The sequence below is a fragment of the Balaenoptera physalus genome (genome assembly GCF_965194825.1).
Source record: "Balaenoptera physalus genome assembly, chromosome: 7".
Taxonomy (NCBI): Eukaryota; Metazoa; Chordata; class Mammalia; order Artiodactyla; family Balaenopteridae; genus Balaenoptera; species Balaenoptera physalus.
The window spans coordinates 74,124,312-74,138,407 of NC_138886.1; the positions used below are offsets into that span (position 1 = coordinate 74,124,312).

A 14,096-nucleotide genomic window follows, 5' to 3' on the forward strand; every position below is an offset into this window, starting at 1 on the left:
TGAAGGTCAGTGGTTGCTGGCAGTGATAGACTGAACTATTATTGCTTTTTTCACATCCTCTTTTCCGGGCAACTTTGCATTTCCTCCCACAAAAGTACAAACCGTATTTCAGTGACCTTTGAGCTCAGCCAAAGACTTGCTTTGGTCAAAGGAACTTGGGCATAAGTGATAGCGTGCTGGTTCCAAACCTAGGCACTGAGAGGCCTTGTCTGTTTGCAGTGTGCCTCTTGGTCTCCCGTCATTGCTGTGAAAGCAGCTTCCGCTGGATGGTTTCTCTCCCTCTTCTTGCGCCCCAGACTAAACAGGCTAGGAGCAGAGCCCCTGCAGAGCCATGGAGCTAAATGCAGCCTGGAGGAGCTGCCCCAGCACACTTAGATGTGAGAGAAATGAATGCTTATTGGTAAATGGCTTGGAAGGGTTTGCAGTTGTTTGTTACATGACAAAAATTGTCAGCAGTTGACTGATGCGCTGGAAGTGGCCTTAAGGTAGGGAGTTAATTAGAAGTGGTGCGATGCTGCTCCAAATAACCTCACTTTCTTCCTGATACGATCGTGCCAGTCTTGCTCTCTGCTCAAATGATGAAGATGTAAAACTTAAGGGGCTAGAACAACATCAGTAAGGTAACCTGTGGTTCAGTATACTAAAAAAAGAATTAAAATGGCAATTTTTGAATTCTTTAATTAGTTTTAATCTAGACTTTAAGTTAACTGAATATGTAATACCTCATTTAACTAAGGTAAGAGAAATACTATCACATTATTTTAAAAAGAAATGTCCAGATTTAAACAGAGAGGGCCACTAGAATCCAGTAATACAGAGGACTTCCTATCTTAAATATTCTTGAGTTTGATCTAATCAAAACAAAATTTCATCTTCATGGGAGAATCCATTAGTAGGGAACAAGTAGACGTTTCTCTCTCTAAATATTAAATGCATGCAGCTTATTATAAATAATGTAATGATGCACATAATGTAAGCACAAGCCCTGCTTGTGAGAACTATGCAAATTTGCTTTGGGTCTAAATACGTCAGAGAGTCCTTTCACATTATATTTTGGATTACACAAACTGTAGCTTTATGTACTACATGCAGAAGTAGACATGGTTCTCTCTTCTCTGAGTATGAATGGAAATAATGCAACCTGCCAAAAAATGCTTTGTATCGTAATGAAAGTTTCTAAAGAAGAAAAATAGCAGAGCTCTCAACAACTTTCTCGACTGTAGAAAGAGGTTAATGCAGTTCCAGACAAAGGTCAATGCACTGATCAGTGTAGCTTCAAACAAGGAGGCAGGGAGCTTCCCTGGTGGCGCAGTGGTTGAGAATCTGCCTGCCGAAGCAGGGGACACAGGTTCGAGCCCTGGTCTGGGAGGATCCCACATGCCGCGGAGCAACTGGGCCCGTGCACCACAACTACTGGGCCTGTGCTCTACAGCCTGCGAGCCACAACTACTGAGCCTGAGTGCCACAACTACTGAAGCCCGTGCACCTAGAGCCCATGTTCCGCAACAGGGGAGGCCGCTGCAATGAGAGGCCTGTGCACCGCAATGAAGAGTGGCCCCCGCTCGCCACAACTAGAGAAAGCCCATGTGCAGCAACGAAGAGCCAATGCAGCCAAAAATAAAAAATAAATTTATTAAAAAAACAAACCAAAAAAACCAACCAAACAAAAAAAACAAGGAGGCAGGTCTTTTCACAGTGTTTACAGTATGTCTTGAAATGATCAAAACATCGTTTTACTTCGGTTTTTTTGTTTATTAGGCAAAGATTTCTATTTAAAAAGCCTTCTGAAAAACATTAATTGTTGCTAAATAATTCCATGTGTAGTCCCATCAGATATACTTATTTTAATTGCACCTGAGAACTTTTCTTTTATAAATATCATATAAAATACTTTCATTTTATAGATACTATGTAAAAATGAAGGCTTATGAATACAATCAGTTGGAATTACAACCTAAGAGAAATTGAAGACTATATGGACTATTCCCTGGACAGTCTATCTTTTAGTAAATATTGGAATGCCACCATTCTGCTTTCTCAGAACACAGGGAGTGAAGGAACAAACCCTTATCATTATTTCACATTATTCACTGATATCACTGAATCAAATACCAATGTCTTTCTGTTTTGAGAAGATTTTTTGTTTTCACCCGTCCCTTACTGTCTCTGCTTCACTAAAAACTTATTCATTCAACAAATGTTTATTGAACATCTACTGTTCTCTAGGCACTGGATATGAAGCAGTTTACAAAAAGACATGGATGACCTTAGCCCTTTCGGAGTTTACAGCCTAGTAGAGGAGATACAGGCTAAGCACATAGATATGGAGATAAAGAAATCATTTCAAAGGGTAATTAACGCAGTGAAGGCAAAGAAACTGGGTGCTCCAAAAAAGAATAAGAAAACTTAATTCAGATCGAGTGGTCAGTCTAGGAAGAAGTGACATTGAAGCTGACATCCTAAGACTGGAAAAGGGCTGGCCTTTGAAAGAAGCCGTCCCCAGGCAGCGGAGAAAGTTCCTGCAAAGGCTCTGAAGTGAGAAGGAGAAGTTGGGGCTACCTCCTTGAAATTTTGGAGAGATTTCCTCTATACCTTCATCTCATTCTTAGGTCATGGTACTTAATATTTTTATTTTCTCTTAATGTATATGTTCTGTTTCCAAAGCTGCTTGAGGGCAGAGAACTAGTTTAAGCCATTTTTATCACCCATGATAAATTATTGTGCATTCCAGGGTCACAAATTTCAATGCCTCCAGGGTTTGGACTGGAGGAAAGCTGATGAAGAATAATCATTTTATTCTTAACCCAGAGGAGGGAATTTTTTTGCTTTGTTTTCTCACTGAATCAGTCAGGCTTCAGTAAGGAAAACAGAAGCCATTCTATATGTTCTGAGTATAATACAGTTGCTTTGAACCTGACACATATGGTCTTCCCCGGTCACCTCTCTCCTACTCCCTCTGGTGCCTTTCCTCTTCTAGCTTCGAAATCTCACTGGTGCCTCTTATTAACAGATGAGAATCTGTGAGTTTATAAGGAAGCAGATTCTGGGAAGTGTCGTTTCCAGCATCTCTTCTGCAATGCACTTTGGCCTACTCAACATCCATATTGACCCTTTCAGACATAATTAAACTTTCGAATAACAACAAAAAGAACACCCTTCTTTTATCTATCATGATGGAACTATTCTTTGATCAACTGATGACCTGCCCCACCTCTTCCCAAAAGGTCGAGATGTAAATTCCATTATGTTCCTGTATTCACCTTTGGGTAAAATTCATTTTCTAGCACAGTCAAGATCTCCCTTTGTTATCCTGTAACTTAGCATTAAATTTATAGCATTAATTACTGTTAACATTGATAACACAGCTTATAATAAATAATATGGGGAGGGAAAATTGTTGATATATGAAAAATGCATATATAATGAAACAAGCAAGGAAAATATTAATAATTACTACCATGTCCATTTCTGCAAGCAGTCATATGGCCAGAATCCCTGCCTCATCTGCCCACTCCATGTTTCCTTTGCCCTGAACTTGCATCTCAGTTGACTACTATTTAGGGTGACCCAAACTGTCATTCAGGAAACAACTGAGGCATTAGTGGTTCTGCCTATAATTGGTTGTAGCCTTTCATTAAATGCTGCTATTGGACACAAAGTATTATAAAGTGTTCTAAGCAACCTCCTGAGTTCCAGACCATTCCCTCCATGCCCTGTTGGGTCAATCATTTAACTCAGTAGAGTAATCCACTACTTTGCTTGTGCAGTCAGTGTCAGAAAGAACGCAGTGACCAGTTGGCAATCTCAGGCTCCAATTCAGTGGAACAGTTGTTCTGTGTCCTGATGGAAACAGCATTGTTACTAGATCCTCTAAACGAGCAAACTCAAAATTGTGGGGACAGAAAGCAAAAATTTTGTTTGAGTTTTTAGGGGCAATAAAGAGAGAAGCTACCTTCACTTCCATCCTTTGTTCCCAGATCATGTTTTTTTGTTTGTTTGTTTTTTGTTTTGTTTGTTTCCTACTACAGGAGAAATGGAACCACATATGCAACTGAGCAGGACTGTGTGGGGCTCCTGGGCACAGAAGCCTTTCTGTGTCCCCCATTCCTTGTTTGTAGGGAACAGACTCCAGCCTCCATGACTTTCCCTGAGTTCTAAAGGGCAGATTCAAAGAACTGCTAATTAGGGAAGGGAGGGGATGCAGAGACAAGGGAGGAGCAGCCAGGAAACAACAGTGCAGCCTTGGGGCAGGGTCCTGGTTCTACCTAAAGGTATACACATAACAATATCTTTGAGCTGTTTACAGAACTAAAACCCCCAACAAATGAAAGATGTTAGCATTCTTCATCCAGAGAAGACCACCTGAGGCCAGATTCCAGACCATCTCATCAACAGATTACCTGAGACCAGATTAAAGGAGTGCAGGCCCTGTACACACCCTAATCTTATCAGCAACCCAATCCTTGAACCACTGCTATAAAACTCCTCACCAAATCCTCACAGGTTGGGACACACAGGTTTTGAGGGCATGAGTCCACTGTGTCCCTCTTTGCCTGGCAAAGCAATAAAGCTATTTTCTTTTCCTTCACCCAAAACTCCGTCTCTGAGATTCGATTCAGCAACAGTGCACAGAGGCCGAGCTTTTGGTATCACATATTAGAGAATCAGAGAACACACCTCACTTGTAGCACAATACTTCAGCTCTTCATGTTGTTACTCAAAAATTACCACAAATGAGCTTTCATGACACCATTTCACTGTTTCCACTGGGCTACTGGTTAAGGTCTGATACAGTCAGTGAGTGAATTCTAGGGATGTAAGCACCCTGCCTCCCTTATTTTGCTGTTAAATGAGTACACTGGTCAAAAGCTGTGTTGTTTGGACACTTTGATTGTAAACAATTCAAGTAAGTGCAAACAGAAGTGACTAGAACAGAGAAAGCCAGAATAAGAATACCCAGAATAAGAATACCCAGAATAAGAATCTATTCCAGTGAGGACAAATTGCTGCCATCTCTATGATTGCAGAGATCCAATTAATTATCTTGTCCTCAAGTGGCTGGTTCTATCCTGCCCTGGAGAATAATGCTATATCAGGGGTTCAGCACTGGTTTCTGAGATTGGAAATGCAACTGTGGTGATAGCTAGAAAACCCTATCTAGGGGTAATCTATATCTGTTGATCCTGTGACTAAACCTCCATCCCTATCACTACGGTTGGTCACATTGTTCATAAATCCACTGAAAGTATATAGAGCTTGTCATTTTTTTCACCTATTGAAAATCACATTGGGACAGGATGCCTTTTGGTGAATATTCTTAGAGGATACAGATATCTCCATGCATTGCCATTTTGAGAGGTCCACTGACATACATCTTCACCAGTTTTCCAATAGTGTTTCTTCCAAATGTTTATCACTACCCACAAATTGATTTAGATCTATATCTCTAGCCATATCTTCTTTCATGTAAAGTGAGCAACAGATGCATAGCACAAGACTGCCCATTTGATGGAATTCCCTCCCCCTACGCTCTTCAATGCCACCCCTAAGCGAAGCTTTAATAGTGCAATTGTCCACTTTAGGGTTACATCAGCATATCATGCACAATCATCTATAAACCAGGCCATTTTTTTTTCCCTTTCACATTCAGATAGTGATAGGGAATTACTCATCAGGCCATAAAGTATGAGTTGAAGGAGAGATAGATGTTAATGGAGCAGGAATATATTTCATAGAAACCTGAGCCACATGTACATGATGCTTACTTATGTCTTCATGTCCGACTTGAGTCAAATCTCATGTATGTCACTTCCACTTGGTGACTGAAAGCTGCCTTGCATGCCCGATTCTATGACTTAGATCCATCCACTACATTGTGAGCAGCTCGGGTTGCATGTATCCTACTGGCAGGAGTTCAGTCCATACAAGGGTTTGGTAGTGGGTCAGGAACTGATTCTCACAAGGAGAATATCTTTCTGTATAAGAGAGCAGGACTTTGCTCCATAACTCTAGGGTGCTGCCTTGAGCTGTAATTTTACTAATAGTTATTAAATGCTCCATACAGTATCCATAAACCAGTTCAGACACTATCGGATCTATTATGTGATTCTGCCCAAATGGGAGATTTTAACAGCAACCTGGACTGGTTGCAAAGTCGTGTACTGTTCTGAGTCTTGTACTTGTTCTACTTAAATCTGGCCTTGTTAAAACCATCAAATCACTTTATTCACACAAATGTCCCTTAATTTACAAAGCCTCAGTCATTCAGACACTTTTCGGGGATCCATAGTGTTCAAAGAACTTAAATATAATGCATCATACCAACCCAAGTAAACCAAACACAAAAAATATTCATATAAACTTGTTGGGGCAAAAATGTTATATATTCATATAAACTTACTGAACATATTATTTAATTCTCAGAATTCTACTCTATTCTGATAAATGCCCTGATTTTTTAAATAAGAGACCAGATAAGGCTTTGAATCCAATTTACATTGTAACTCAGTTACTTATGTGATCAAAATTAGGATTTAATTTTCAAAAGCCTCAACCCTCCTAGTTAGATAAAATAAAAGGTGTTTTTAGGACAGTCAAATTAGCTCTAATTCTCTGACTGTGTCATTATCTGAGGGCTGTATATAAGCTTTACAGTACAGTCAGAAGAAGGTATTCCACTTCATAATTCCACCCTAATATTCTACTGCAAAAAAAAAAAAAAAATTGGTCTTCCACAGTCTTTCCTTTCATAAGCACTTCATTCCAGCAGCTACAGATGATAAGTAATTGGTTTTGTTACTGCATGCCATTGACTACAGAGTTTAATTTTTCTAATAGCAAAGCAATGTTCAATTGCTACCTTCAAATCACCAAACCAATCCCAAATTCTTATATGTGATGTTCTAGTTCCCTGGAACCACTCCAAGTATAAATATACATTAGAATACAGTTAGACAATATTGTATGGATCCTAATTATGATGGCCTTTTTTTAAAATATAGAGAATTAAAGTTTCACACAACTGTTGGACGTTTGAGAGGAGCAAAACCATAGAAGTCACTACAAACCATCAAAGCCTGTAGCACAGAAGCAGAGGATACCAGAGAAAGTAGTGCCAGGGGTGCTGAATAAATAGCTAACTCAACTTACTCCCTTTTGAAAGACACATGAGTTTATGAAATATATTATTTTGCTCTAATATTATAAGTAACAACTGTTAACTGTCATGTCTTAGAAATTCATATTTTCTACTAAAGGAGTGCCCATAATTATAGTGAGAGTTAGTATTTACTGAGTTTTTGAAGGGAAGAGAAGAAGGAATGGTATTATGCTGAGAGCAATATGTACAGATAGTGACAAGATGTAAGGAAGTGTGGCTCGAGGTTGCAGATGAGCAACAAGGAGAAGAGTCTTTGCTTGGGCATTTTTTCTTGGGCACAGACATAAATATCTGCCCTCATCTTTTTCCCTCCCCCCTACCACTACCATATGCTTAAGTTGAAGAAGAAGCCTAAATGCATTAAATTAAGGGAATATACTCTGGGAATGCTGAAAAATGAAACAAAACAAACCTCCAACTACTGAAATACAAACTATTGGTCATGACTGGCAACATCTTCAAGTTAGTCTCTTGGAAGATGGGGAGAGGATAGGTAGAGGACAATATTTTGTGTTGATACGGCTGGGATTTAAATATTTCTGATCTCAAAGGAGGCAAACTAGTGACATAAAAGTCAGGAGGCCAAGACAGCAGCTAGATGGGTCGAGGAATAAGTTTTCTAAAGCAAAACCAAATGTTCAGGAAACAAGGTTAGAAAATCATGTTGCTTCTTGTTAGGAAAAGGCTAAATTTATGAGAAGAGGTACTGAGGGAGGGGAAGGTACCGAGTACTTAACATAGCAAACAAAAAAGCAAACTAGACTTTAGAGTTCAATGATGGAAAGCAAAGTTCTGTAAGGTGATTTATTCATTTGTTCTCTCACTCAACAAACAATTATTAAGCATAATTTACTGTGTTCCAAGTGCTGCGCAGTGCCCTAGCAAAGTGAATACAGAGATAACCTGATCCTCAGGCCAGGTGGATTGCCCTCTAGCAATTTTCCTATTTCCTTCTGTCTATGGGATGCTCTGCACCCAAAGCCATGTGTTAAGAAAAAGTTCAGCCTGGTAGAACGTTGGCGATATCATTACGAAAATTGTTAGAATAAAAGATGGAAATGTAAATACTCTTAGCGATCCCTCTTTTCCCCCAGTAGGCATCCAACTTTGAGATGAGCACAATAACATCATAAAGCACTGGAACAAAATGTGGCTTACAAATTTGGTAGACAAAATGTACAAATTCAGTTCCATTCTATCCTATTCCCCAGTTTTATATATCAGCAGAAAAGTAGGATCCGTATGCAAAAAATGGGCTGTGGGTCTTTTTATGAAATGTTTGCATTCTTTAAATCAGGAAATCATCTGTAGGGCAGAAAATAACTGTAGATGAGTCCTCAAATGCTGTTCATAAGGACTCTATCTCTTTGAGTGCTGTTTCAGTGGGCAGCTTAACTTTGGGTGTCACTCTTGCTTTAGTTATCTCTCAAATTTTCCTTTTAAATAAATTGGACTGCAACTTGATCTATTTTCAATAAAAGATAAGTAAATAATTAAACATATTATTTCAGTATATAAACTACTTTAGGAGAAAGATGCATAACTTTTGAGAAACACATACACGTACACCAACTGCTTTCAGGCTACTAAGAAATCATTTAACAAATGATTGCTTCAGCTATCAATACTCCAATGACTCAAAAAAGTTAAAGAATTGTCTCGAATGTCTAACATCTACACTGAAGAACTTGGTTTGAACTGTATGCATCACACCTAGACAAATAGAAAATCAAAAATATGAGTAATAATAATAATAATAATAATAATGTATTCTACAAATGGCTAATGTTATTATCCCCATTACTAGTATTTTCATATTAGCAGCTTATTTACTTTAAAGAGCTTTTATACAGATGCTCATTTGGAACAATATTGAGAAAGTTTCAAAATTACTATGAATTTAATAAAACTATGACTTGCATTAAATATTAAATTTATTTTAAACAGTATTCACATTATTTGGTAATTTAACCCTACTCAAAGTACAAATCTATGTGGCAATTTAGCTGCTATCATTATTTTTTTCCGAATTAGCAATGACTACCTACTTTGCTCAGGAAGGCTCTTATACATCTAATTAGTGCTAATAGCAAATGCCTTAAAAATGTTCAAATTGAAACAAAAAATATAATAGCAGTTATTCTCATCAGGGAAACCTGCAGACTCTAAGTCATCTTATTAAAGGAGATAATACAGCAGTCAGTTGAAAGATGCCAAGGAATCTCCTCATTTTTGTGTGTGATTATTTTTTCATTCTGTATACCTGTGCACATCAGAATCTTCAAAATTCCCATAAGCTTCTGAACAGGGAGGTAATTTGGGAATTTTTAACCCTGAATTGAAAAGAAAGGAAAAATAGGAGCCAAGGAGGGAGGGACGTGGGGAGGAGGAAAGAATAGATAGCTAATGCAAAAAAAAAAAAAAAAAAAAAGAGATTGATCTTTTCTTGGGCCCTGAAAAGAGGTTGGCTCATTCATTTATTAATTTTTTCAGGAAATATTTTAGCGGGTGCCTACTGTGTTTCATTTAAAGTGCTGAACACTGGGAATAGTTGAGTGTAAAGATGCTGTTCCTGCTCTCCAGGAGCTCACAGTTAAATGGGGAGACAGACCCAAATATAGTGTGGTAATTGCCAAGATTGCTGTATATGGGGGTACAGTGGCAAATGGGGGGCAGTGCAAGCGTGTTGGCCTATGGAAATCAGAGAAGGCTTTATGGAGCACAGGACGTATGAGCTGTCTTTTGCAGGAGGAGTAGGCGTTTGATAAGTCAATAGGGAGAAAAACAAGTGTTGCCAGCAGAGGGACAGGCAAAGGCAAAAGCACAGAAACAGCATGCTAAATTAAAGAAACTGCAAGATGTTTGCTACAATGTGAGCACAGGCTCCACTGAAACAATGGCCAGTTTCTGATTATTACCACTTGGAGGGTAGACTGTTTGTTCCCTGAAAGCATTGTGCTCCTAAGCCATGACAGCTTAAATCGAGTTCAAGTGAAATGAAATCTAGACAGCCATCAAGCGGGGAAAAAATAGCCATAGCCCCATTAGTGGTATAATGGGTCCAAGGTAAGTTGCCCTGGATGCAGAGCTCAGTGAGAGGCCCAATCATCTGGCAACAGGAGGAAATACACATAGGGAGAGTCATGGGGCCCCCGAGTGATTAGCAGGCAATACTTCATATCATGTTCAGGTAGGGCAAAGCTGGTCTTGCTCATGGGCAACAGAGCAGGAGCAGGGTCTGATCAGACTACGGAACAGGACTGTATTGTTAGGTGTCTTTAGTGTTGGTCTATGCCTTCCTAGCTGCTTAAGAAGATACAATCAATGTTAAGTTGAACTACATAAAATTGCCAATACTTGACCTTTTGACCTGAAAAATAGCAATTTCACATGGTTTAGTCTAATATTTGCTGAGTGCTCATCCAGGATCTATCAGTCTCCTGAAGACTCTAAAGATACTACCTAATTTAATTTAAAACTTGCAAGCACCCTACAAGCTAAATCTCCAATCTACAGAGAGGAAACCAGAGATCCAAGTGCCTGGGTGACATACCCCAAGACAGAAAATTACCAATAAATTACAATCTCTCTGGTTCCAAAGCTGGAGAATTTTGCCAGGGTCTTAATCTGCACATTGAGAAATTAAGCAGACAATAAACACTCTGAAATTAGATAACAAATAGAAGAAGGCTTGTATCAGGAGAGCTAGTAAATGGAGACCCAAACCCCAAGTCCACAGGATTTGCTTCCTCATTATTTTTCTCTGCTGCTGTTCTCTACTATCTACTGGCCTATACCCCTATCTCCACATCATCCTCTATTTCATCTACCCTCCTTCCCTCACTCCTGCCTACCTCTGTCTTCCTCTTTCTTCAGTCATGAAGCAATATGTACAGAAAGGTTGGTGCAGCACAGGGAAGACTATATAGCAATTAGTTACGTTTTGTAGAATCACACTTAAGATATGGAAGAATATTCTCGCTCTATTAAGTGAAAAATAAAAATTTACAATAAAGTAAGAGTAGTTGATCAAACATCTGTCACCTCTCTATCTGGAAAATGTCTGGAATGGCATTCTAATAGTCATCTCTGAGGAGAAAAACGCTTCTGCTTATCTGATTATTTTCCTTAGTTTTCTACTGTTTTGTAATAAAGCAAAAATATACTGTTATTTTCAAATCATCTAATTTTATATCCCTATTTCTGAAAGCAACATCTTAGAAATATAGTTGGTTCAAAAGGAGGCATTTTCAATAACTTCTTCACATACAATGTTCCTTATTTTAGAGGACTACGCGCCCTTATTAAATAACACTATTTGAAGATGTTTTAATTCTTTATCTCAAAAACAATAATAACAAGTTTTTGTTAACTGCCTAAAAAGTCTCTTCCAGTATTTTTTTTAAACTACTGTATTTTCCCCTTTCCTCTCCTGTTCCTTCCCCACCAGCCAAAATAATTTTTCTTTCTATCATTCATTAGGATCCTTGGCCCTTTTGAAAGGAAGAGACTAGATATGGTATATAAATCCAGTTAGCACAATTATTTCTTGAGTAGGACCATTAGCCCTGCCCTTTCAGGTGTCACTATCTTTTTTTAACAAGCTATCGATCTCCCCCAAGAAAGTGGAGACAGAGATCAAAATGCATCTAAGAAAATGAAGAAAGCAAGAGAAAATAAACTGGAAAGAAAAGTACACCTAGGACAGTATTAAAATGGAAAGGAAGATAAAATTCTTAGAATGATAGACCTGTGAAGGACCTTGAGAGGTTACAACATCCTAGCATGTCTTCTAGGTAGTGAAATATTCTACAGTAGCCACTCCTGCAATCTGTCTTGGTCCCTGTATTATTACTGCAACGCCCCAGTCTATCCTCGAGTAAACAATTTTTACTTGCCCTATCTCATCAGTGATTGGTAATGTAATTTGGTGAATTTGGTGGTTTTGATTCACCAAAGAGAAAAATCCTCCCTTTGCTCCTTTAAGGTTGAAAAGACAGAATGTGGGGGAATCTGATTATTCGGTCCCAGGGTCAACCCTTGAGGAAGTTTCCCTCCGTAGGTTTGCTCTCATCTGACCATCTAGTGTTGGGTTGGTGAATCAGGCTGCTAAGTTTTACCGTGATCCCCTCCTTCACAGCAGAGAACTCTCCTTCTTCAGCAACAGCATAGGGAGGATTTAGTGTACAGATCCTCTGATCCCAGGTCCAGTGTACTATTCACACATCATCTTTGGGCTAATCCTGAAATCTTGCTGCAACTCACTTCTCTGCTGAAATAGTATGTGGAGCCCGTGGTGTGAGCTGCTATCCCTCACTAGAAAAACTGCTTTCTTTCCTGAAGTAAAAAAGAATCTGATCTTACTTACGAAGCATTACTCTTTCACAGGCATTTCACAATAAACATTATAATAAAGATTTCAGTAATTTTAAGATACTCTGCAAGCTAAAACCCTATAAAACAGTTTTAAATTTAGATCCCCAGATTATTATTATCCCCAAAATGTTATTTTCCTATACTTTAATGTTACATTTATAACATTATGATTTGATTGAGATCAATACGTTCTCAAAGAACACAGATCACATGGTCATTTATCTTTTATCTATCTATATAATCTATACCTCATTTTGAAAAAAGCACTTATGACAACTAAATAGTTAATGTAATTATCTATTTCAGGGAAACACTGCATAGTAAAAATGGCTTTGAAATCTTACTAAGATGTCCTTGTTATATTTGCATTTTAGCCTTTAAATATGACATGAAAGAGTTACCTCTGTTGAGTATGTCAAAGCATCTGGAGAAATTCATCAAGTAGTGTTCAAATCACTATTAACTTCAACATAATACATATTAACCAGCTTTAAAATTCCACACAATACACTCTACAAGATAATTCAAGGGAAATGCATGAATTTACAGCTGTATTTTTACCTTCGGGCTTTTTAATACCTTATAAATAACAAGTATGAAATACTTAAATCCCTCAACATAAATACAACCTTATAATGGTACACTTGTCATGCATTATCCTTCATGCAATTCTCATCATCATCTCATTAGGATGGTTTCCGTTCATATCAATCATATACTTTTATAATTAATTTATTGCATCAGAAAAAAATTCTTATCCCATTACACTTATAACTCACAAGCTATTAGAAGAATTGATGTGGAAGAGGGGAGTCCAGGTATATTTATTCCAACCAACTTTGTCTTCAGAGACTTTGGAATCCTGATAAGTTTTTTTTTAAACATTTTCAACATGTGAGGACATCAAGGGTAGTTTCCCAGGCCCTTCCTTTTTACATTGGAGACACACTCTCTGGTACAGAATAATATCTGAGCTCTCCTAGTGAGGTTTTGTGAGATTTCTCCTACAATAGGGAGCATTTAAAATATGAAAAAACACTCCATCTCATACCCATAGAGTTATATAGCTTAAGTGACATTCTCAAGGGAGCCATGTCTCATAGATTATGGGTTTTTTTTTACTGTAAGTAATTCTTTAATCATGAACATCCCCCTAAGGGCACTCTGCAGATAAGAGCCTTTCTTCAAAGCATTTATTTACCCAGAGGTCCAGTCAATGAGATTAGACCCACTCATATCCTTCTTTTCTTTCTGCTAACAGTGTCTCTCTGGTAAAGAGAATGAGTTGATATCAGGGTACCTACTATAATACCTTTTTCCCACAGGGTATTTAGTAAGGTACAAGTCTTTTTTTTTTTTGTTTTTGCTATCTTTCTCTCTTTTCCAGAGAAATGCTATTCAAAAGTTGCCAGCCATATTTATGCCAAGCAATTCTATTTACAAGTCACTTTGGAGCCAATTTCCTGATTTCCTTTGTTTATTCTAATTGTGAAACTAAAATGCAAGTAGATAACAATGTTCTGAGTAAAAGATATAAGGAATCTTTTTCGGTTGTTTTTTT

At 38.1% G+C, this 14,096-nt stretch overlaps 1 long non-coding RNA gene across 2 annotated transcripts in view; it reads right to left on the reverse strand.

Annotated features, from left to right (window-relative positions):
- Window positions 1-14,096, reverse strand: part of LOC309664781 — a 630,188-nt gene that overhangs the window by 390,344 nt on the left and 225,748 nt on the right. The gene's annotated exons all lie outside the window — the stretch shown is intronic.